This window comes from Myxocyprinus asiaticus, chromosome 21, assembly GCF_019703515.2.
Source record: "Myxocyprinus asiaticus isolate MX2 ecotype Aquarium Trade chromosome 21, UBuf_Myxa_2, whole genome shotgun sequence".
NCBI classification, from domain to species: domain Eukaryota; kingdom Metazoa; phylum Chordata; class Actinopteri; order Cypriniformes; family Catostomidae; genus Myxocyprinus; species Myxocyprinus asiaticus.
In genome coordinates this window covers 26,793,919-26,816,273 of record NC_059364.1, presented here as the reverse complement: position 1 = coordinate 26,816,273, position 22,355 = coordinate 26,793,919, and the positions used below count along the sequence as shown (strand labels likewise).

General features: G+C 41.0%; 1 protein-coding gene across 1 annotated transcript in view; it reads left to right on the top strand.

Moving 5' to 3' along the window:
• The window catches only part of LOC127412351 (pro-neuregulin-3, membrane-bound isoform), a 544,136-nt gene that overhangs the window by 463,451 nt on the left and 58,330 nt on the right, over positions 1-22,355 (top strand).

Sequence of the window (22,355 nt, the reverse complement as noted above, 5' to 3'; positions counted from 1 at the left end):
AAAATCTGATCCAAAATCCTGCCTCTGCAGATGGTCGGAACTCCACTCAGCCACCGTGCGACACTGCATTTGAAATGACTGACCTCTGGTCTGTCATATGTCGTTTGTTGGATGCAGTGAAAAGGCAGCTTCAGTCCAGTAAGATGAAAGAAAATGATCTGTATTTAGTGAGTACTTTTAAGTTTAAATAAAATTGTATGGAGTAAAAATTACTATTTGTTCTTTGGAAATGTAATTGAGTAAAAGTACAAGTATTCAGTTTAAATGGCACTCGAATAAAGTACAAATCCCCAAAAATAATACTTAAGTATTATTTTACTTTACACCCCTGTTTAAAATGTATTGTTTTTTAAAATAATGCATTATAGTAAAAGTGTTTCGATATCATAACATAGCAGTGTGTGAGTAATAGAGCAAAAAAATAAGTGTTTATAAAGTCATAATCAGCTGTTGTAGTCGTGATTTGTTTGAAAGTGAATAAAACACACAGTTGTTGTAGAGCCTCTAATGTTCATTCAACCAGGAAACTGTGAATAAATGTGGAATGCTGTACGTAAAAGTCAGTTATAGGTTTAGTTATAGAGACATTTTTAGTTATAGAGATGTTCATTTTATGAGACTAGGTTGCTTTATGGCATTGTTCATCTGTTATACTGTATGATGTGTTTTCGGGATTTGTGGTGTGTGATTTGATCAGATTTTGCTTTTGATAATCATACAAACTGGGCAAAGAGGCACATGCAGCATTGTCGGGATAACAGACTTAATAGATTGTACTCACTAGAGCCAATTTACCTTACACCGTGAAAAAGAGTAACACAAGCGCAAAGGGAAATATATACTGATTGCTGCAATTCATCTGCTAAGGCCCTGTGCAATTCTGCTTGTACACACTTGTAAAATATTTATTCAAGTCTGAGGTAATGCTGTTGGATGGGTCATTTACAGTGACATATAGCTCTTGTCAGCCTGCCTCATAATGAAGAATGTGCGAATTATAGGCAGATTTGTAGTGCATATTGTCACCATGTTCTCTTACACTGCTGTCTCCTTGGCAACCTGTCATGTAGGTAGGATTACGTAAATATTGAGGGCTATTTTTCTCTTTTACATACCATGACTGAAAATAAAATGTGTATTGCAAAACTAATTTCCAGCCCTGTGTATAGAGTTTCTATTAGCTGCCTGCCTGAAAACAGTCATAATTTTCCTTTAAACAAACATATTTTCATATGATAGCTCAATTTAGCATCAATCTTTAATCAATTCAGGCAAATGTCAGGAGTGCTCAATGCATTTGATTTGCAGCAATCATGTACAACATGATTTATGCACTCAGGGTTTAATACACACCGCCACTTTGTGCTCCTTACATTTCTATTCTGTTTGATTGACAGCAACCTATTAGCTCTCAATTGCGCGTGTCTCCGTGGGGACCTGCTGTTTATTTGTGGAGTTATCTGTTTGTTATTGTTACTTTGAGAGCTACCTCCTGATTTCCATAGCTTCACAAGAGCAGTTCCCTCATTCCAGTCACCAAAATTCCCTGCTGATCGGAATATCTGTTTACTCAAAAGTGAATCAGTGCTTATTAGCAGTCTCTTTGTGATGATGGTTTTACTAGAGGCAGCAGGTGAGAGGGGTAAGTAATTGTCAGACTTGCTGATTAGAGTGGGCTCTCACAGCCTTTGGGCACTTCACATTTGAATGATTTGGGCTACAAGATCTTCTTCTCATCATTTCGGCTTCTCTGTCTAGATGACAATGTTATTGACCTTTTGTAACTTTCCATTTAAAGGGCAAGTCACAAGAATGATTGGTTATCAAAGATAGTGGGATCATGTTCATACATGATCCTCTTTGCAACAGATTATGTAAATCAAGCCGATATAATTTCCATGCCATTACGAGGAAATGTCACCCACTCGCTATGCCAGAAAGTTTGAAACTTTCAAGTTCATTTTGTAACTAACACTCTCATTTCATCTCATCTGTTCACAGATTCCCATAGGAAAGACAATTTTAATTTCTTCTCCTATACTCCAATAAGATTAAATGAAGAGCAAATTAAGACATTTGCTTATGTCTTTTACTTCTCATATTTTACTTCTGAGAAAAAGACCCTATTAATTATTATTATTACCTCACATGTAATCTAGAATTTGAGACAGGATATCATCAATGTCTCAAACTGTGCTCAGAATTGAGAGAAGTTTGCAATTAAAAGTCAGAGATTTCAATATGAAATGTTTCTCATTAAATTAATTCAACACCAATGGATCTGTGCTATACACATTAATTGTATAACTATATTTGTGTTTATTTAAATTTATCTTAAGTGATTTTAGGAGAAACAACTGAGACAAAGATGATACATCACTGAGAACTCAATTAAAGGAATAGGTCACCCAAATATGAAATGTATGTCATAATTTTCTCACCCTCATGTTGTTTCATACCTGTTTGACTTTCTTTCTTCCATGGAAAACAAAAGGAGATGTTTGGCTGAATAGTCTCTGTCACTATGCACTTTCATTGCGTTTTTTCTTCAATCCAATAAAAGTGAATAGTGGCAGAGGTTGTCAGTCTCTAACAATCTGCCAACTAGCTCCTTTTGTGTTCCACGGAAGAAAGAAAGTCATACAGATTTGCAGCAACATGAGGATGAGTACAGTAAATGATGACAGAATTTCCATTTTTGGGTGAACTATTCCTAAGTCTCATGATATGAGCTATAAAAGAGGAACCTCAGAGCAATATTTTTTTTTTCTCTAGATTCACACACATATCTGTCTTAACCTGAATCAGCCTTCTTCAATAGCAAAATTCCTCTTCTCATTTCACAGTGCTGGGTGCTCTCAGTCATCTGGCTTCCTTAGCGTCTAAACATTATGAGGCACTCCTTTAATAATTCTTTATAAGCCTTTCAATCTCCCCAGTGTCCCTTAGTCTGTCAATCAGCCTCATAGGCATCCTACTGTCTGCACTCTCCTCACCTTTATTCGCAAACCATGAGCACTTATTATCCACAATTCCCTGGGAGAAACACAACATCATCCTTATAATGGAAAACCATGGGGAGCTGAGTTAGTGCTGACAGGTACAGTTTGTCTGGCAGTTCATAAGAAGAATTTTGTAAATCTTATGTAAGATGAATAGCAAAGGGAGTAAAAGAACAGTAATTGGTTCTATCCTGCTTGGTTTGTCCAGCATCTGTCTTGGCGTATTCATCGACTAACAGAAAAGAGTGATAATTTGCACTTCGGAAAACATTCTGGTTACTTTCATAACCTCCGTTCCCTGATGGAGGGAACGAGACGTTGTGTCGATGTAGTGACACTAGGGGTTGCCCTTGGGAGCCCCAAACACCTCTGATCTTTGAGAAAAGGCCAATGGGAAATGGCAAGTGGAATTTGCATGCCACTCCCCCGGACATACGGGTATAAAAGGAGCTGGCTTGCAACCACTCATTCAGGTTTTGTGCTGAGGAGCCGAGACAAGGTCCTGGCCATTTCAGCGGGTAGTTCAGTGCTGTGGCAGGAGGGACACAACATCTCATTCCCTCCATCAAGGAACAGAGGTTACTAAAGTAACCGGGACGTTCCCTATCTGTCACTCACTCGATGTTGTGTCGATGTAGTGACACTAGGGGTCCCTATACAAAACGGCACGACTAACTGAACAGTGTTACGTGGACTGGCGGTGCGAGATGGGCCAGCACACCCGGCCATCACGTAACCTCCCCAAATGCTCTTACAGGCGTCACACAGTCCCCTGCACCTCGGAGATGGGTCGACTGCCCAAAAATAGGGACCGGCTGACCCAGCCGTGGCCTCTTCTCCTTTTTTCTCCCCAAAAAGTACGAAATAGTTCAGCTGGGGGCCATATAGTGGTCCGTGTCAGGGGGTGTCCCTCCAAAGGGGAGGACACCGCGGAGACCACACTCCGCCTGGAGGGGGTGTATTTGAGTGGAAATATGTCACATGGTTTTACCGAGTTTTGTCAGAAGTATCTCATGTGGAGAAGTCCCGTGGTAGGTCCAACCCGAGGGGGGAGGAGCTCTACAAACATGGTGACCAGGGGCAGAGAGACCTCTGCCCAAGGAAGACGCGGTTTACCAACAGGAAACCATTTTGCGGAAGATACATCACACGGGGTTACCTACGGGCAACCAGCATATGTGGTGCTCCTACCCCAGCATAGGGCCTAGTTAGCACACGTACTGGGCCGGCAGCAAGTTTCTCCAAAAACCCGCCTGCCACAGGGCTAAGGAGGAAGTTCATCCACGGTCCACAACCTTGTGAACACGACTGGGAGTCAAAGCGCATGTCTTCACCTCAGGGAGGGGAAAGGCGCTATGCACAAGCGGTACACCCGGCCAGCTGTCCCAGAACTTACCTGCTCGTACCTGACAACACACGGGATGAGACCGGCTCAACCTGGAGATTGTAAAACCTTGCAAAGGTGTTGGGTGTTGCCCAGCCCGCTGCTCTGCAGATGTCTGCTAAAGAGGCGCCATTGGTCAGGGCCCAGGAGGCCGCCACACTCCTAGTAGAGTGTGCTCGTAGCCCCAAGGGGGGCGGCATGTCCTGGGCGTGATAAGCCATAGCCATGGCATCAATGACCCAGTGGGCGATCCTCTGTTTGGAGACAGCGCTCCCTTTCTGCTGTCCGCCAAAGCAGACAATGAGCTGCTCGGAGCTTCTAAGGCTCTGTGTGCGATCCAAATAGATGCGTAAACCATGCACCAGACACAGCAACGCCAAGGCTGGGTCTGCCCCCTCCTGGGGTAGCACTTGCTGGTTCACCACCTGATCCCTAAACGGGGTCATGGGAACCTTGGGCACATAGCCCGGTCAGGGTCTCAGGATCACGTGAGAGTAGCCCAGACCAAACTCCAGGCACATTTCACTGACAGAGAACGCCTGCAGGTCCCCTACTCTCTTGATGGAAGTGAGCACAGTCAGGAGGGCAATCTTCAAAGAGAATGCCTTTAGCTCAACTGCATCTTGGGGCTCGAATGGAGCTCACCGTAGGCCCCGAAGGACCACAGAGAGGTCCCACGAGGGGATGAGATGTGATCTGGGGGATTCAACCTCCTAGCACCTCTCAGGAACCTGATGATCAAGTCGTGCTTCCCCAAATACTTACCATCTACTGCATCGTTATGTGCCGATATAGCAGCTACATACACCTTTAAGGTGGAGGGGGACAGCTGCCCCTCCAGCCTCTCCTGCAGGAAGAAAAGCACCAATCTGACTGTGCATCTCTGGGGGACTTCGCGTCGGGAAGAACACCACTTAGCGAACAGACGCCACTTCAAGGTATACAGGCGTCTCATAGAGGGAGCCCTGGCCTGAGTGATCGTGTCTACCACTGCAGGTGGTAGGCAACTTAGGTCTTCCGCGTCCCGTCCAAGGGCCAGACATGGAGGTTCCATAGGTCTGGTCGTGGGTGCCAGATGGTGCCCCGTCCCAGAGAAAGAAGGTCCTTCCTCAGGGGAATTCGCCAGGGAGGGGCTGTCGTGAGGAGCGTGAGGTCCGAGAACCAAGCCTGGGTGGGCCAGTAGGGTGCTACTAGGACGACCTGCTCCTTGTCCTTCCTGACCTTGCACAACGTCTGTGCAAGTAGGCTTACTTGGGGGAACGCATACTTTCGCAGCCACAGGGACCAGCTGTGTGCCAGCGCATCTATGCTGAGGGGAGCCTCGGTCAGAGAATACCAGAGCAGGCAGTGGGAGGATTCCCGGGATGCGAACAGGTCTACCTACGCTTGACCGAGTCGACTCCAAATCAGTTGGACCACATGGGGGTGGAGTCTCCACTCTCCTCTGAGCATGACCTGCCGCAACAGCGCGTCCGGTTGCCCGGGATGTGAGATGCCCGCAACAACTTGAGCCGCTGCTGACTCCAGAGGAGGAGACAGCAGGCGAGTTGCGACATTTGATGAGAGCGCACGCCACCTTGGTGGTTGATTTATGCTACCGTTGCCGTGTTGTCCGCCCAGACCAACACATGCTTGCCCTGGATCAAAAGCCGAAGCCTCCACAGGGCAAGCAATACTGCCAGCAACTCGAGGCAGTTGATGTGCCAACGCAGTCACGGGACAGTCCAAGGATGTGCTGTCGTGACCATCCTGACATGGGCGTGATTGTGCCACAGCGGGGCGTGCGGGGGTGGAGGGCCCACCTCCGCAGCGTCGTACCTGCCAAAAATGAAAGATGCCCGGCGTTCATGATAATGACGGCCATGGACACTGAATGTGTGACCCAGGAAGTGAGGAAACCGCTCTTTTGTTGAAAATGTGGGTACGCGAAATCAACAGAAAAGGTAAATAAGGATTTACCACCCGGCCCTCCACTGGGGGATGGAGTGGTCTGCTTACCAGCTCCTGCGCAGCGGGTTCCTGGCTCCCTGGGTCACCCATCTCAGGGGTGCTTTGAAGCCTTCCTTGGGTTCTTGGCGGCCGGCCATGAGATGGGTGGCGTCTGCTTTCTGCGGGTGGCTCTAGGCCAGGGCCGTCCTACTGGGGCGGTCTGTGGTGGAGCTGGTGTTGCTGCCACAGGGGGACACCCTTGGTGACGAGCAGATGGGGTGCGGGACCTTGAGTCACGCCAGGGCAGGATGTGTTGTATGGCCTCCGTCTGCTTTTTGACCACCGAGAATTGCTGGGTGAAATCCTCTATGGTGTCGCCTTGGCTTGGTGCACTTGCAGGAGAGCCATGGCATGCAGGGTGGAGGCGGCCTGTCCGGCAGCACCGTAGGCCTTAGCCACCACTGATGACGTAAACCTACAGGCCCTGGACAGGATCCTCGTGTGGCTCCGCCAGGTGGCGGCGCTCTGTGGGCACAAGTGCACCGCAACCGCCTGATCCACCTGGGGAATCGCCGAGTATCCCCTGGCCACCCCACTATTGAGGGTAGTGAGAGCATGGCCGCCAGCTCCACATCAGCCTGCGACCCGTGGGTGGGAGCCCAGCCGAGTCCTCCACGTCGGACTGGACGAGCCCGCTCTCCGATGCTGCTATCGACAACTCATCCTCTTCGCGAGCTCTGAATGAGATCACGAACCCGCCCTGAGACGAGCCCACGGTCTCATCCCAGAACTCGACCGGGGCACACGAGCGTGCTGGGGAATGGGAGGTCCGTGGAGGTTCCTGGCAGAGAAGCTCTCATTGAGGTCCGCAAATCGCCCCCAGTGCTAACCGTCTCTGCCTCATACCCGTAGGTAGAAGGACCGAGGCAGGGAGCCGCTGGGGTGGCTTTCCCTCTGACGAAAGAAAGCTATGACTGCAACGTTACCATGGTCGTGTTCTCGCAGTGAGGACACAAACCATCCACGAAAGATGTCTCAACGTGGGAAGCACCCAAACACGTGAGACAGCGATCATGGCCATCAGAATCTGAGAGATAGCGACCGCAACCAGGAATAATACACAAATGAAAAGGCATCTTGAAAAAGACTCTTCGTAAGTGCCACTCTTTTAGTAGGAAATTATACTCTTTGTGAGAAAAGAATATACTCTTTTAGCTGCTGAAGCACCCAGGGGCGTTCTCTGCACAATACCGGTGCAAGAGGGGGAGAAACCACTGTAATGCGCCGTAAATCCAACAGCTTCACTGGATAATAGAGGTGTAATTATTCTGCAGATGGATCAGCAGAATAATTCAGCTCGCTGAACACAACCGCTCGGCTCCGAAGAGAAAATCTGAATGAGTGGTTGCAAGCCAGCTCCTTTTATACCCGTATGTCCGGGGGAGTGGCATGCAAATTCCACTCGCCAATTCCCATTGGCCTTTTCTCAAAGATCAGAGGTGTTTGGGGCTCCCAAGGGCGACCACTAGTGTCAATAAATCGACACAACGTCGAGTGAATGACAGATAGGGAACTGGACAAGTTCTGCCATCTCTTGTAATGGCAGCTGTAATGGCAACTGTCTCTTTTTTACTGATGGTACTACTGAACATAAAATAAGAATATACTGTAGGTCCTGGCAGCGGTTCAGCTGATGATGCTTGTATGGCTCTAATGGTTGTGAAGTGGTGAAAATGGATATCTTAATGACACATTTTATCACATTGCAAGATGCTAAAATGCATCTGATACCCTCACTGAAACACTTCTTTCATAGACATGCAATGATTATATTGAGTGTGAGCAAACCATACTTGCTCCTAATGATGTTTGCTCACACTGGAGTACAACTAACATAGATAGCCTTTGTTCAATATAGCTATAGGTTTTCAGAGGGCAAACTTATGGTCAGTACTTTAAAGGGTATCATGGTGTAGAACTAAATACCCTCTTAATGGCATTGTATATAGAGTAGACCATACATGTGTGTACAATGTTTAAAAATACACTGCCTGGCCAAAAAATAAGTTGCCGTTTGGATTTAAATTAGCAGATACTTAAGAGCCTATGATTGGATCATTATTGCAGTGGTTAATATGTTTCAGCTGGCAACAATTATTTTAACCCCAACTGATGCAATGTGTAGCTTCTCATTTCTAAAACAACCATGTCTGAAGACATATCCCATGGTCGTGGAAAAGATGTTACCGTGTTTCAGAAGAGGCAAATTATGGGCCTCCATCAAGCAAAGAAAAGAACTACAGAGATTGCTGAAATCACTGGAATTGGGTTAAGAATTGTCCAACGCATTATAAAACCTGGAAGGATAGTGGTGAACCATCAGCTTCACGGAAGAAATGTGATCGGAAAAAAAATCTTGAATGATTGTGATCAGAGATTGCTAAAATGCTTGGTGAAATCACACCATAAATAAAACATCAGTAGAACTCACGGCTATGTTTAATAGTGAAAGCAAGAGCATTTCCACATGCACAATGCGACGAGTACTTACAGGATTGGGACTAAACAGCTGTGTGACCACAAGAAAGCCACTTGTTAGTGAGGCTAATCGGAAAAAAAACTATTTGGTAGGGAGCATAAAGATTGGACTGTGGAGCAATAGAAAAAGGTCATGTGGTCTGATGAGTCCAGATTTTCCCTATTCCAAAGCGATAGGCACGTCAGGGTAAGAAGGGAAGTGCATGAAGCGATACACCCATCATGCACCCACCTGCCCACTTTACAAGCCTCTGGAGTACGGATGGCCCGAAGCCGAATACCTTATTCGGAAAGGCACGAATAATGACTTATAAAAACAAATAACGGATTCATCCGAATAATATAACAAATATTTGTATAACTGATTATACAAAAAGCACAAGGATAAAGTGACATTTTAAATAAACATATCCAAAATCACAACAAATGTATGAATCAGTCCTGCCAATATTTCTAAAGTGTAAACTTTATGAATGAAAATGCACAGAGTGTGATTTCAGATCAGATGGGCGTGGTCTCGACTGCTTTTGCAGTCTCTGTTAATTTTGGACGTCTTGAGCTTGTCAAGTGTAACATTAATTATGATACAGCATATACACGTTCCACTTCTTGAAATGGCTATGATAATGTATCACAGGATTCACACGTAATGATTCCCACATATTTATCTATAGCCTAAACCTGAGCGCATTGTTAAATTCCTGACCTGAAATGATTTAACGTCAGAGCTCGTCTATCCGTCTCTTAAAGTTGACCACATTTATATCCACATCAGCGATTAAGATATTCTTTTGGTTAAGATTTTATTCCGAAAAAAGTTAAAATGCTCCGTAAAGGTTTAAATGCTCCATAGAGTATTTATCTATTAGGATTATTCCTCATTATGTAAAATGATGAAACTGAATCTCCGCCTTTTTTCTTCTTCTTCTTTAAACTGTGCTAAATTTGAAAAGTGTTCTTGAAATCTGGTAAGGCATTATATAAATGTAACATTATTATTATTATTATTATTATTATTATTATTATTATTATTATTAATAATATTATTATTAAACTAAAAAATTGTGTCCAATCATACAAATTCCTGATAGATTCCTGATTTTATTTTAATGTATTTTAATGTTTGAAATTGTATTTATTATTCACTGTAAAACATGTGCTTGACATTTCACATTTTGCTTGACACCTTCTGCCTCCAGAATAATGTTGTTATACATGCACAGACAAAGGAAAATTCTGTTTCATGCAGATATTATTATCAGAAATACGAGGAGAAATCACAACATATTCCACAGTTAATGTAGGTAAGAAAAAATAATAATAATAATAATAATAATATATATATATATATATATATATATATATATATATATATATATATATATATATATTAATAATAATAATAATAATTATTATTATTATTATTATTATTATTATTATTATTAGGCTATTATTATTAAAAGGCATATACAAGGATTTTTTTTTATTTATTTTTTTTATAGAAACTATAAATGTAAGAGTAACTCTTAAAAATTGGTGTTTCATTTAGTTTTGACCCACTTCTGGTTTAAGCCACACCCACACCCATTCTTTCCGAATACAGAGACAGATACACATAATTTTGTCATATGTACAGATACAGATACAATTACAGAAAATGGCTTCACTGCATACCCCTACCCTGCAGGCTGAGACTGTTGAAAACCTGTATGTACTGAATGACCAGGTTATCCCATTAATGTGTTTTTTTCTTCCCTAACAGCATGGGCATATTCCAGGGCAACAATGCCAAGATTCATAGGGCTCAAATTGCGAAAGAGTGGTTCAGGGAGCATGAGGAATCATTTTCACACATGAATTGGTTATCACAGAATCCTGACCTAAACCCCATTGAAAGTTTTTGGGATGTAATGGAGAAGACTTTATGGAGCGGTTCGACTGTTTCGTCATCAATACAAGATCTCGTCCAAAAATTAATGCAACTTTGGACGGAAATAAATGTTGTGATGTTGCATAAGGTTGTCGAAACAATGCCATGATGAATGCATTCAGTAATCAAAGCTAAAGGCGGTCCAGCTAAATATTAGAGTATGCAACTTTTTTTTTTTTTTTTGGCCAGTGTATATACGTGTAATATACATAGTATACATACACGTGTGTATAAGGTAGTGGATATAAAACTATTTGAATTGATTTGATATGAAAAGAAATCAAGCAAACTGGCCTTTTTCTTTCCCAGTCAAATCACATTATTGACACTACACCATACACCACTGGAAAAAAACAACCTGGTCTCAAATCTTGACGCTATATACACTGGCAGCTAAAAGTTTGGAATAATGTACAGATTTTGTTCATATGGAAAGAAATTGGTATTTTTATTCACCAAAGTGGCATTCAACTGATCACAGTGTATAGTCAGGACATTAATAACGTGAAAAATTACTATTACAATTTGAAAACAAATTTCAGAACTTCTTAAACTACTTCAAAGAGTTCTCATCAAAAAATCCTTCACATGCAGCAATTACAGCTTGGCATTCTAGCTGTCAGTTTGTCCAGATACTCAGGTGACATTTCACCCCACACTTCCTGTAGCACTAGCCATAGATGTGGCTGTCTTGTCGGGCACCTCTCACGCACCTTACAGTCTAGCTGATCCCACAAAAGCTCAATGGGGTTAAGATCCATAACACTCTTTTCCAGTTTTCTGTTGTCCAATGTCTGTTTTTCTTTGCCCACTCTAACCTTTTCTTTATTTTTTCTGTTTCAAAAGTGGCTTTTTCTTTGCAATTCTTCCCATAAGGCCTGCACCCCTGAGTCTTCTCTTTACTGTTGTACATGAAACTGGTGTTGAGCGGGTAGAATTCAATGAAGCTGTCAGCTGAGGACGTGTAAGGCGTCTATTTCTCAAACTAGAGTCTCTGATGTACTTATCCTCTTGTTTAGTTGTACATCTGGCCTTCCACATCTCTTTCTGTCCTTGTTAAAGCCAGTTGTCCTTTTTCTTTGAGGACTGTAGTGTACACCTTTGTATGAAATCTTCAGTCTTTTGGCAATTTCAAGCATTGTATAGCCTTCATTCTTCAAAACAATGACTGACTGATGAGTTTCTAGAGAAAGCTGTTTCTTTTTTGCCATTTTTGACCTAATATTGACCTTAAGACATGCTAGTCTATTGCATACTGTGGCAACTCAAAAACAAACACAAAGACAGTGTTAAGCTTCAAAGATCAGTTGAATGCCACTTTGGTGAATCAAAGTACCAATTTCCTTCCAAAACAGCAAAATCTGTACATTATTCCAAACTTTTGGCCGCCAGTGTATATTTTTGCTAAACTTGTTATACGTGTCTTCAGGTACAATTCCCTGCAGTTTCCAGGTGAAATGAACACTAGAGGCGCTACAACAACTGTGTGTTTTATAGAGTTGTTAAGCCGTGATGTCAATTTCACTTAAATCATGACTTCAGTGGCTGATTATGACTGTATAAACACTTATTTTTCTCTCTATTACTCAGACCCTGCTATGTTACGATATTGAGACTTTTACTGTAACACATCTTTTGAAAAAATATACATTTTAATGCTTGTATTACAGACCCACCTACATATATGCACTTATTCCAATATGATAAGCTTGCACAGTAGAGTACCTCATAGAGCATTGGACATTGGACACAGAGGACCATGGTTCAAAACCAGACATGAACTCAAGCTGACATGTGACACGACAGAGACATAAAAGCAACACAAATTGATGTGGTTGCTTCAGAAAATGTGCATTTCATTTCACTTCTGCATTTTAAAACACTATTGGTTAAGGTTAGGTGTTGGTTAAGGGTAAGGATGTCTGTTTTGTTAAAGTCTCATTTCTCTTTTCGGACACCATTGGTTAAGTTTAGGGTAAAGTTTTAGGTTTGGGAGGTATGTTTTATTAAAACCTCCATATAATATTCACCTTAAAAACCTGATTGCAACCTAATTTCGCTTGGTTTTGGTGCCCCCTGCTGGACATTTCACTTGAAAAATTCAGCCAAATGTGTTAAGAAGCACGTAATTTCAATTTTGCAAAAACGTTGCAATGCTCACGTAAATATCATGAGACCAGGCTGGAAAATTTTTTGCAAAAATGTTATTGTTAGGGGTACAACAACTTGTTGCTGGGGCAATACTCTCAAAGGTACACTCATTGTATCTTTTATATGTCAATAGGAATGTATCGCACATGATCCAGCACAGTCTCATGACCAAAATGTCACCGTAGCAATTTTTTGCCTTCATCACCAAATGTCATTGTAATGCCGTTCTCACCTCAGTCCAGATGATTCCGTCGCAGACTTGGCAATCTTTGGATTTATTGCATATGTTTAATATAAGTTTAGTTGCATTATTCAACCATATTAATATTTTAGATCCCTTAACCTTACCTCATCCTTAAACCTAACCACTAATATAATAATAATATAACCAACAAACAATATAAAAGACATAAAAAGCAGATAAAAGTAAAGCCACAAAAACTTACCAAAAGACTAATGCTGCATTTAAAGTCTTCTGAAACCATATGATAGCACCATGTGAGGAAGATTTTAATCGCTGAGAATATCCCTCTCTGTCAAAATACATCCAAGCATTGGATTTACGCAATCGGTCACATTACATGCAAAAGCCAATGAGTGATAAGTTGAATATATGGCATGAGAGTGACATTTCAGTAGTGCAGGCAAAAAGTCCCCCCAGTGACATTTGGTCCTAAGAGTGTGCGGCCTTATCTCTCCTGAAAGGGTACATATTAGTAGCTTGTGTTTTTTATCCCTCCCTAGAGGGTATATATTAGTACCTTAATGTGTAAGGAAGGAATGGTGGGTGTACCTTTGTGGGTACTGCCCTAGTGATAAGCTGTTTTAGGCCTAATGATTCCATTTTTGCAAATATTTTTCTGACAGTGTATACACAAGTGTAACAGTGAGACAAAATCTTGGCTGTGTGGTCCACCAACATTGCAGTTATGTAGTGACATTCTAAGACAATATGCAAGATAAGTACAGAACAAAATACATAAACTATGTTTAGTATGCACATAATACACAAGATAAATATTATGTGCAATATACAGTATATACACACATGATAAAACACTGCACATATTACACAGTAATAAGTAAGATGCACTAGTACTTGAACAGTTCTGTTGGAGTGTCAGAATGCAGAATGCTTTTCAATACGCAAAGTATATGTAACATACAGATACAATACAGTATTTTGTATGAAATGTGCCTGGTGTAAGTGTCCCTTTAGCAGTTTCCAGAGGAGTATAGGGGAAATAAGGCAGTGATTGGCACAGTATATGGTTCTTGAGTGCAAAATCAGGCAATAAACATTTATATGATGTGGGTATGAGTCCAGAGTCCAGTGCAAGACTAGTACAGTGCAAAAGCTCCACGGGTTCATATGATCCTATTTAAAGTTCACGAGCCACAAACCATTTTCACTTATGCATGTATAGATCTGGTAGAATATGACCTATGAGCTACAGCGAGACAAGACCATTTTGCACTTGTTCTCTTCTAAATGACTGTCATTATACAGTGTATGACTGTAGAGAACCTGTGGCCTTTCAATGCTCGTGCCATTCAGCTGTTCAATTTAGATATTGCTTTTTTTATGTCTGTGTCATCTACTGGTATGTCATGAAACTGTCTGAAATGGTTGAGAAAGGTCCTTGAGACAGATTTTAGCCTTAGGCTGTGAACTGATGAGTCACCCACAACTATTGCTGTATGTGTGCATGCATGCTTTTGTCTGCAAACAAGTGAAAAAAGAGACAGGAAAAATATCTGCTGTTTGAATTAACACACCCTGTTGACTGGAAGATGGCTATTGCTAGAGTACATGTTAAAATGCTTATCTTTTTAGTGAACTTCTAGTCTACAGTATCCTTAAAAATGAGACAGAGAGAACAGGCTTGGCCACTGTTATAGTGATTATTAGGTCTATAACTTCAAAGTTAATAGAAACTACTGTCCATACAGTTTATAGATCATCATATAGACAGTCTTCAAAATTTAATTCGGGCTGCAGGTGCTTTTTACTTCAGTGCATTAATTTGGAATTAGACACAGAAGTTGACCAGTAATGCAGCATGCAATAATCTTTATGGTAAAAAATATTTCAAGTGAATTTGATTGCATGTGGTGTGAAACCCTTTTTTGTCAGATTTAAACCTCCATTTTTTGGCACACACTCATATAGCTCTCTCTCTCCCTCTCTCTCTATCTTTTAAAGCCACATGGTCTGATGTGGTGGCATTCTCAGTGGAAGCAGGTGGGATATGTGTGAACGTTGTCTGTGGTCTATCTGGTGCTTAGTGTAATCTCCGATTTGTAAAGTGGGAAAGCAAAACACTCTCGCTGTCCAGCTGTGACCACTCAGCCAGGTTAGCATGAATGTTTCTGATATTTTTGCACTTCTTATTACTGTGTGTATTAGAGATAAGGGCAAATGAAAATAACTAAATCAGAGAATGGAGAGAGGCCATGTTTTTTTTTTTTTTTTTTTTTTTTTTTTTTTTTTTTTGTGATGAGAGCTGATTTTCTGACCTGTCCTAGAAGCCTCATACATGGGACCAAATTTCCTACAAAGATGTTAAATAATACAATAAAAGAGACTAGATGAGGCAGTATTAAGTAGACTTAATCGGTACTGTTGCCATAGGTACAGCTTATGCTCAGCGGTTCAGATCTACACTATGACAGACAAAAGACTGGACAAATCTACTCATTCTTCATTATAACTATATTTTCACAATTTCTGATTATTAGTAAAGTCATAAAAACTTTTAAATAATGCAAATAGAAGTATGGAAATTATTTAGTGGGAAAAAACTAGCTTCTTCAAGTTTTGCAAAGTTTCCATTAAAAATTAAATAAAATAAATAAAGAGAAAAGAAAAGAAAGAAAAGAAAAGAAAAAGTTTGTCCAATTTGTATTTGACAATAAAAGCAATTTCAAGAATTTAAGCACAAGCCTTTATATCAAAAGGTTTTAAGAACAATACATTTAGTTCAAATTTAGTCCATATGTGTCAAACATTTTGACTGGTAATGTATAATTTTAGGATCTCGATACTGTATTTATCTGAGGCATAGACATGCATGGTGTGCTGGAAAGGCCTACAGTGCAGCAGTACCTGCTTTTTATTTTTATTTTTTTATTTTTTAAGGTATAAGCAGAAGAGATACAATATTATGAGCAAAAGTACATATTAAATATTAATATATATTATTTATTAGATATTAGATTTACATCAGAATCGGTATGGTTAAACAGAATGTTGAAAATATGTGACTTTGTACATATTATTTTTTTGAGACAGTGATAATAGTTTATGATCGTCCCCAAAATGACAAATCTCATAAAATTATATATTTTGTGGTGGGAGCCCAGCTGGACTTCTGGAGTCTGCAGACCACCTTGAAGATATCAATCATGTTTTCCATTAATACACCACTGTGCAGGGAAGGAGAGGGTAGGGTGGATTGATCAGATAAAGACCAGGTGGTGATCCGTGTGTGTGCTTGTCTTTGCGTTATAGTATGTGAGAGAGAAGAGCAAGTTTAATGTCTTCATAGCATATTGATTTTCTTAATTTCTTGGCTTGTTGTTCAGCAAACAGCATCATGGGAAACCCCAGATTTGTCATGTAATCTGTAACATTTGTGGCTTCATATGGACAGAGTAATCCTGTATCTCTCTTAAAGCTCAAGGTAATTTGAGGACTACTCCTTTAGGCATATAATATAGTAATAATGACTCTGTACCAGTAGCTGTTAAAAAATAGGGTTAGGGTTATGGTAGGGTTAGAATGGGGTTAGGGTTAAATTAGTAATCAGGTTTAGACACCTATAGAGACTTGTTGCAATTCCGTTCACATTTATCCTTAGTGTAAATTTAGCAGTAGTAAGCTGGATGTTTGGTAATAGCAGAATTCCATTGTTTAATGTATAATATTATTTTTTACTGAGAAATGATCACTTAGTTCATAACATTTTCTTCTCATGTTAATATATGCATTGTTTCCTGTCTGCTCTTATTGTATCTCCAAATCTACAACTAATTATTGTTTGGATGTGAGGAACATCGGCAGTGGTGGCTTGGCGGTTAAGGCTCTTGGTTACTGGTTCTGGGTTACTGACAAGATGGTCAGGGGTTCAAGCCCCAACACTGCCACGATGCCAATGTTGGGCCCTTGAGCAACAGTGGCACTGCCATGATGCCACTGTTGGGCCCTTGAGCAAGGCCCTTGACCCTGTCTGCTCCAGGGGCGCTGTATCATGGCTGACCCTGCGCTCTGACCCCAGGTTGGCTGGGATATGCACAAACAGGGGCAGTGGTAGCTCAGTGGTTAAGGCTCTGGGTTACTGGTCAGAAGGTCAGGGGTTCAAGCCCCAGCACTGCCAAGATCCCACTGTTGGGCCCTTGAGCAAGGCCCTTGACCCTCTCTGCTCCAGGGGTGCTGTATCATGGCTGACCCTGCATGTGAAAAAAAAGAAGAATTTCACTGTATATGTGCAAAATGTATAATATATATATGTGTGATAAATAAATAAAAATTATAAAAAAAAAAAAATTAACATTTAATATGCAGGGATAAATAACTGAATCACTCTGAGACTGTTCAGGGCTGTTCCCTTCTTGAGATAGTGAATCTAAACCGATTCTATTGCTATGGCAATCTCAAAACCACCCACTCACATGTGAAAGATCTCTCTCTCACACACACATGCATCCAAAACTCATCCAAGCATTGATTCTGATGTTGTTGGCGTATGTAAATGGGGTTCAGCTGGTCGTTTGTAGCCTAGGGCTGGTATGGGTAGAGAGATTATGGTCTCTTGTTGGTTCATTTACATCCTTCTCTTGGGATCAGGGGTGCAGAAATGTATTTACTTTTTTTGTAAAGTTTCTCTCTCTAGACCAGGGGTCGGCAACCTTTTTGACAAGAGTAAAATGTTTCTATTTTGCATTTTTCTATTTAAATCGTTTATTTTTCATTACAAATGATATTATCAGCATAACAGTTTGAGTGAAAATTTTGTGCAAAAACCGCATGTGAAAAATCTTGCATGTGAATTTTCACAGAGCATCTTGTGAAAATGCTTTAATGAAAGAAACCCTGACGTCCTTTGCACAAAATGAGTTAACACCGTTAATGTCAAAATTTGCTTATTTGATTACTTAACACGAAGTTGTGTGGAATCTTAAATATTTCTTATTATGTCAAACATTTTTCAAAATCACACAGAGGGGCAATTACTAGTACACAAGCAACAGCGAGAGAGAAGCAGGCTATTTTATTTATATGAAGTTTTTCGCATTCCAATCTACATCTTGATGTAATCCTTTCTCATGATCACGGAGTGTGTTTTCATCAGCTGAATGGGAGACTAAACACTATTAAAGTGTGACGAGACTCACACTGAGCATGCAAGCCATTTGTGCATCACCAGCCGATCAACTATTTAGCCCTTTTCGGTGAATCACACCTGCAAAATCTTAAAACTTTATTTCCAGGTTTAATTTATATTTTGAACAGACTCAGATTATTGAACACCACGATGTGGGTTTATGTTTTTTTAATTTTTTTTTATTTGATTTTCTCCCCTTTCCTCCCCAATTTGGAATGCTCAGTTCCCAGTGCGCTCTAAGTCCTCGTGGTGGTGTAGTGATTCGCCTCAATCCGGGTGGCAGAGGAGGAATCTCAGTTGCCTCCGCATCTGAAACCGTCAATCCGCACATCTTATCATGTGGCTTATTAAGCACGTTACCGCGGAGACCTAGCGCATGTGGAGGCTTCACACTATTCTCTGCGGCATCCACGCACAACTCACCACGCGCCCCACCGAGAGCGAGAACCACATTATGGTGACCACGAGGAGGTTAACACAACGTGACTCTACCCACCCTAGCAACCAGGCCAACTGGTTGCTTAGGAAACCTGACTGGATTCATATGTTTTCTCTTTTAATCGTTTAATGTAATTTTGAGAGTGACTATCGTTTAAGGACATTGTACCTCTATGTGAAATCTCAAGGATTAATAGTGGTGTTTTCCTTATTGCATGACGTGTTGTCTTGAAAGCAGAAAGAAAGAAATGAAACACAGGATGTAGGCTGTCATCCGTGCAGCCTGACCGAAGCAAAGCGGGTGCGTTTACTCGCTCGATTAACCGAAAGTGAAGCGCTGCCGGCTCGTGATGCGTGAATGGCTTGCACATGCTGCACGAGTCTGTTGGGTATACTGCAGTCTCGTCACATTTTTACTTTTTGTTTAGCTTCCCATTCAGCTCATGAAAACATGCTGCGTGATCATGAGGAAGGATTACATCAAGATGTAGACTGGAATGCAGGTGCAGAATTTCATATGAATAAAAGAGTCTACTTCTCTCTCGCCGTTGCTGACGTGCCAGTGAGCACCCCTCTGTGTGCCAATGCTGGCACGTGTGCCATAGGTTACTGACACCTGCTCTAGAATAATATCTCTTGATCTATTTCTAACCCATTTCTTCACTCACCCTTTGTTGTCCTGACACTTCAATAAAGTCAGAGTGATCTTATATTCTGCATATAATGTCGACATACTGAAATGCAGGGTTTCTGTTTTATTTTGTCATTGGGATAAAGCATTAACATTGAACAAACTGTGAATAGTCACTCAGTGGGACCTCAGTAAGCCTCATTGAGTTATATTGCTCAAAGATAAGATTACTTTCTGCCACAACCCCTTTGTTGCCTCCGCATCTGAAACCGTCAATCCGCACATCTTATCATGTGGCTTATTAAGCACGTTACCGCGGAGACCTAGCGCATGTGGAGGCTTCACACTATTCTCTGCGGCATCCACGCACAACTCACCACGCGCCCCACCGAGAGCGAGAACCACATTATGGTGACCACGAGGAGGTTAACACAACGTGACTCTACCCACCCTAGCAACCAGGCCAACTGGTTGCTTAGGAAACCTGACTGGATTCATATGTTTTCTCTTTTAATCGTTTAATGTAATTTTGAGAGTGACTATCGTTTAAGGACATTGTACCTCTATGTGAAATCTCAAGGATTAATAGTGGTGTTTTCCTTATTGCATGACGTGTTGTCTTGAAAGCAGAAAGAAAGAAATGAAACACAGGATGTAGGCTGTCATCCGTGCAGCCTGACCGAAGCAAAGCGGGTGCGTTTACTCGCTCGATTAACCGAAAGTGAAGCGCTGCCGGCTCGTGATGCGTGAATGGCTTGCACATGCTGCACGAGTCTGTTGGGTATACTGCAGTCTCGTCACATTTTTACTTTTTGTTTAGCTTCCCATTCAGCTCATGAAAACATGCTGCGTGATCATGAGGAAGGATTACATCAAGATGTAGACTGGAATGCAGGTGCAGAATTTCATATGAATAAAAGAGTCTACTTCTCTCTCGCCGTTGCTGACGTGCCAGTGAGCACCCCTCTGTGTGCCAATGCTGGCACGTGTGCCATAGGTTACTGACACCTGCTCTAGAATAATATCTCTTGATCTATTTCTAACCCATTTCTTCACTCACCCTTTGTTGTCCTGACACTTCAATAAAGTCAGAGTGATCTTATATTCTGCATATAATGTCGACATACTGAAATGCAGGGTTTCTGTTTTATTTTGTCATTGGGATAAAGCATTAACATTGAACAAACTGTGAATAGTCACTCAGTGGGACCTCAGTAAGCCTCATTGAGTTATATTGCTCAAAGATAAGATTACTTTCTGCCACAACCCCTTTGTAAATCCAACTTAATGTTCAAGAAATGGGGGCATCTCTCCATTAGTATGCATACAGTTATTATGTATCTTCTGTTATAGATTTGGACCTATAATTTATGACTTGTGGTGCACTGGGTGTTAACCCAGACAGATAGCTGCCTAAGCTGCCTAAAACTCACATATTCAGTATCTTGACTCCGTGAATAATAGCATAAGGGACTGTACAGGAGACATAGCTACCTTGATTTGTGCCTAAAGGTAAAATGTACATCTGCAAATAAACTAACACAGAAGAAAACACAAATCATACCATCACGTCTTTATGATGAGTGATTAATAATTTACCATAATCAATGAATTCATACAGTACCTATTCTTCCATCCACACATATTATAGAATTTTAAACACATATTTTTTAAACATTCTAATGTGTTTTGCCTCTTTCATCTCTAAAGAAAATCCACAAGAAAAATTCATTTCAAATTCAGTTTTTGAAAGCATAAAAATGTGACCTAAGCAATAACAATTGCTGTTGTCACACACACACACACACACACACATGCACAAAAAAAAAACAGGTTAGCTGTTTTCACTGGTTGTCTTTAGTTGGAGCATAGGGAGTTTGCTGCCATCTGGCTGATGAAACCTTTCATTCTACAACACATCACCAGGGAACGACAGCCAAGAAAAATAGAACATATCCAAAATAACTCGCTATCTATAGAGGAAACACAGTGAAATTCTCTCTCCTCCACCCCTTTCTGCATTCTTACTTTGTATTTTACTTTTTTCCCATCCTATCTTCTAGTTTCTCTGTTCTTTGCAAATTCTTTTCAAGAATTCTTTGCAAAAACTTTTTACACTAACAGTGTGTGGTTTTTTGTAAATGTGTAAGACCCAGAGAGAGTGTGTGTATACAGTACCTTGTCAGTGCAATTCATTAACAGATGTCTCACAACACCCCTTAGTCAACACTTCTAAAGTTTCCTCTCTTCATTTGACAGACAGTTTTAGAAAAGATTGGAGAAAAATATGTTGTCTTTCTATTCACAGCGTCTCTGTTGGAAAAAATCCATTCAAAATGGAGACGAAGTGAGAGAAATGTTGATAATAATACTTATAATTTGTTTAATATAAAATAAGTATTCCAAATCAGTCACTTATGAGGCTCTATATCAGTTAGTATGCTGCCTAAGGAGGTAGCTGACTATGTATGCAGTAGAAGGCAGCTCACTAGATTTTGAGATGATATCTGTTCAAGAATGTGTTATTAGCAACGATGGACATGTTATCTCAGACTGAAAGATGCGATTCTTTCTATCTAGAGTGACCCCTGCAAGGTGAGAGGGTTGTTTGATATACTCAGACCATGCATGGCCAATATTTACCTTGTGCCCAGCACGTTACACTAATGCCTTTTTTGAGCACACACGCAGAAACTTTTAATGAGCTAGCAGGCATTTGTGCTGACCAGGTGACGCTGAAGATAATAAAAGCAACATCAGCCAACACAGGTACAGTCTGTATCTGGAGTTATTCTTTTTTTTCTGTGATATATTACTGTAGATTTTCTCTTTTTTAAATTTTCAGGTAACCACTTAATGAAATGTGGCCACTCATGTCCTAGAATGGGCAGAGCAATTTACTCTTAAAAATAAATACTCCAATTAGAACCAAAAAAAAAAAAAAAAAAGATTTTGAAGCTTGATG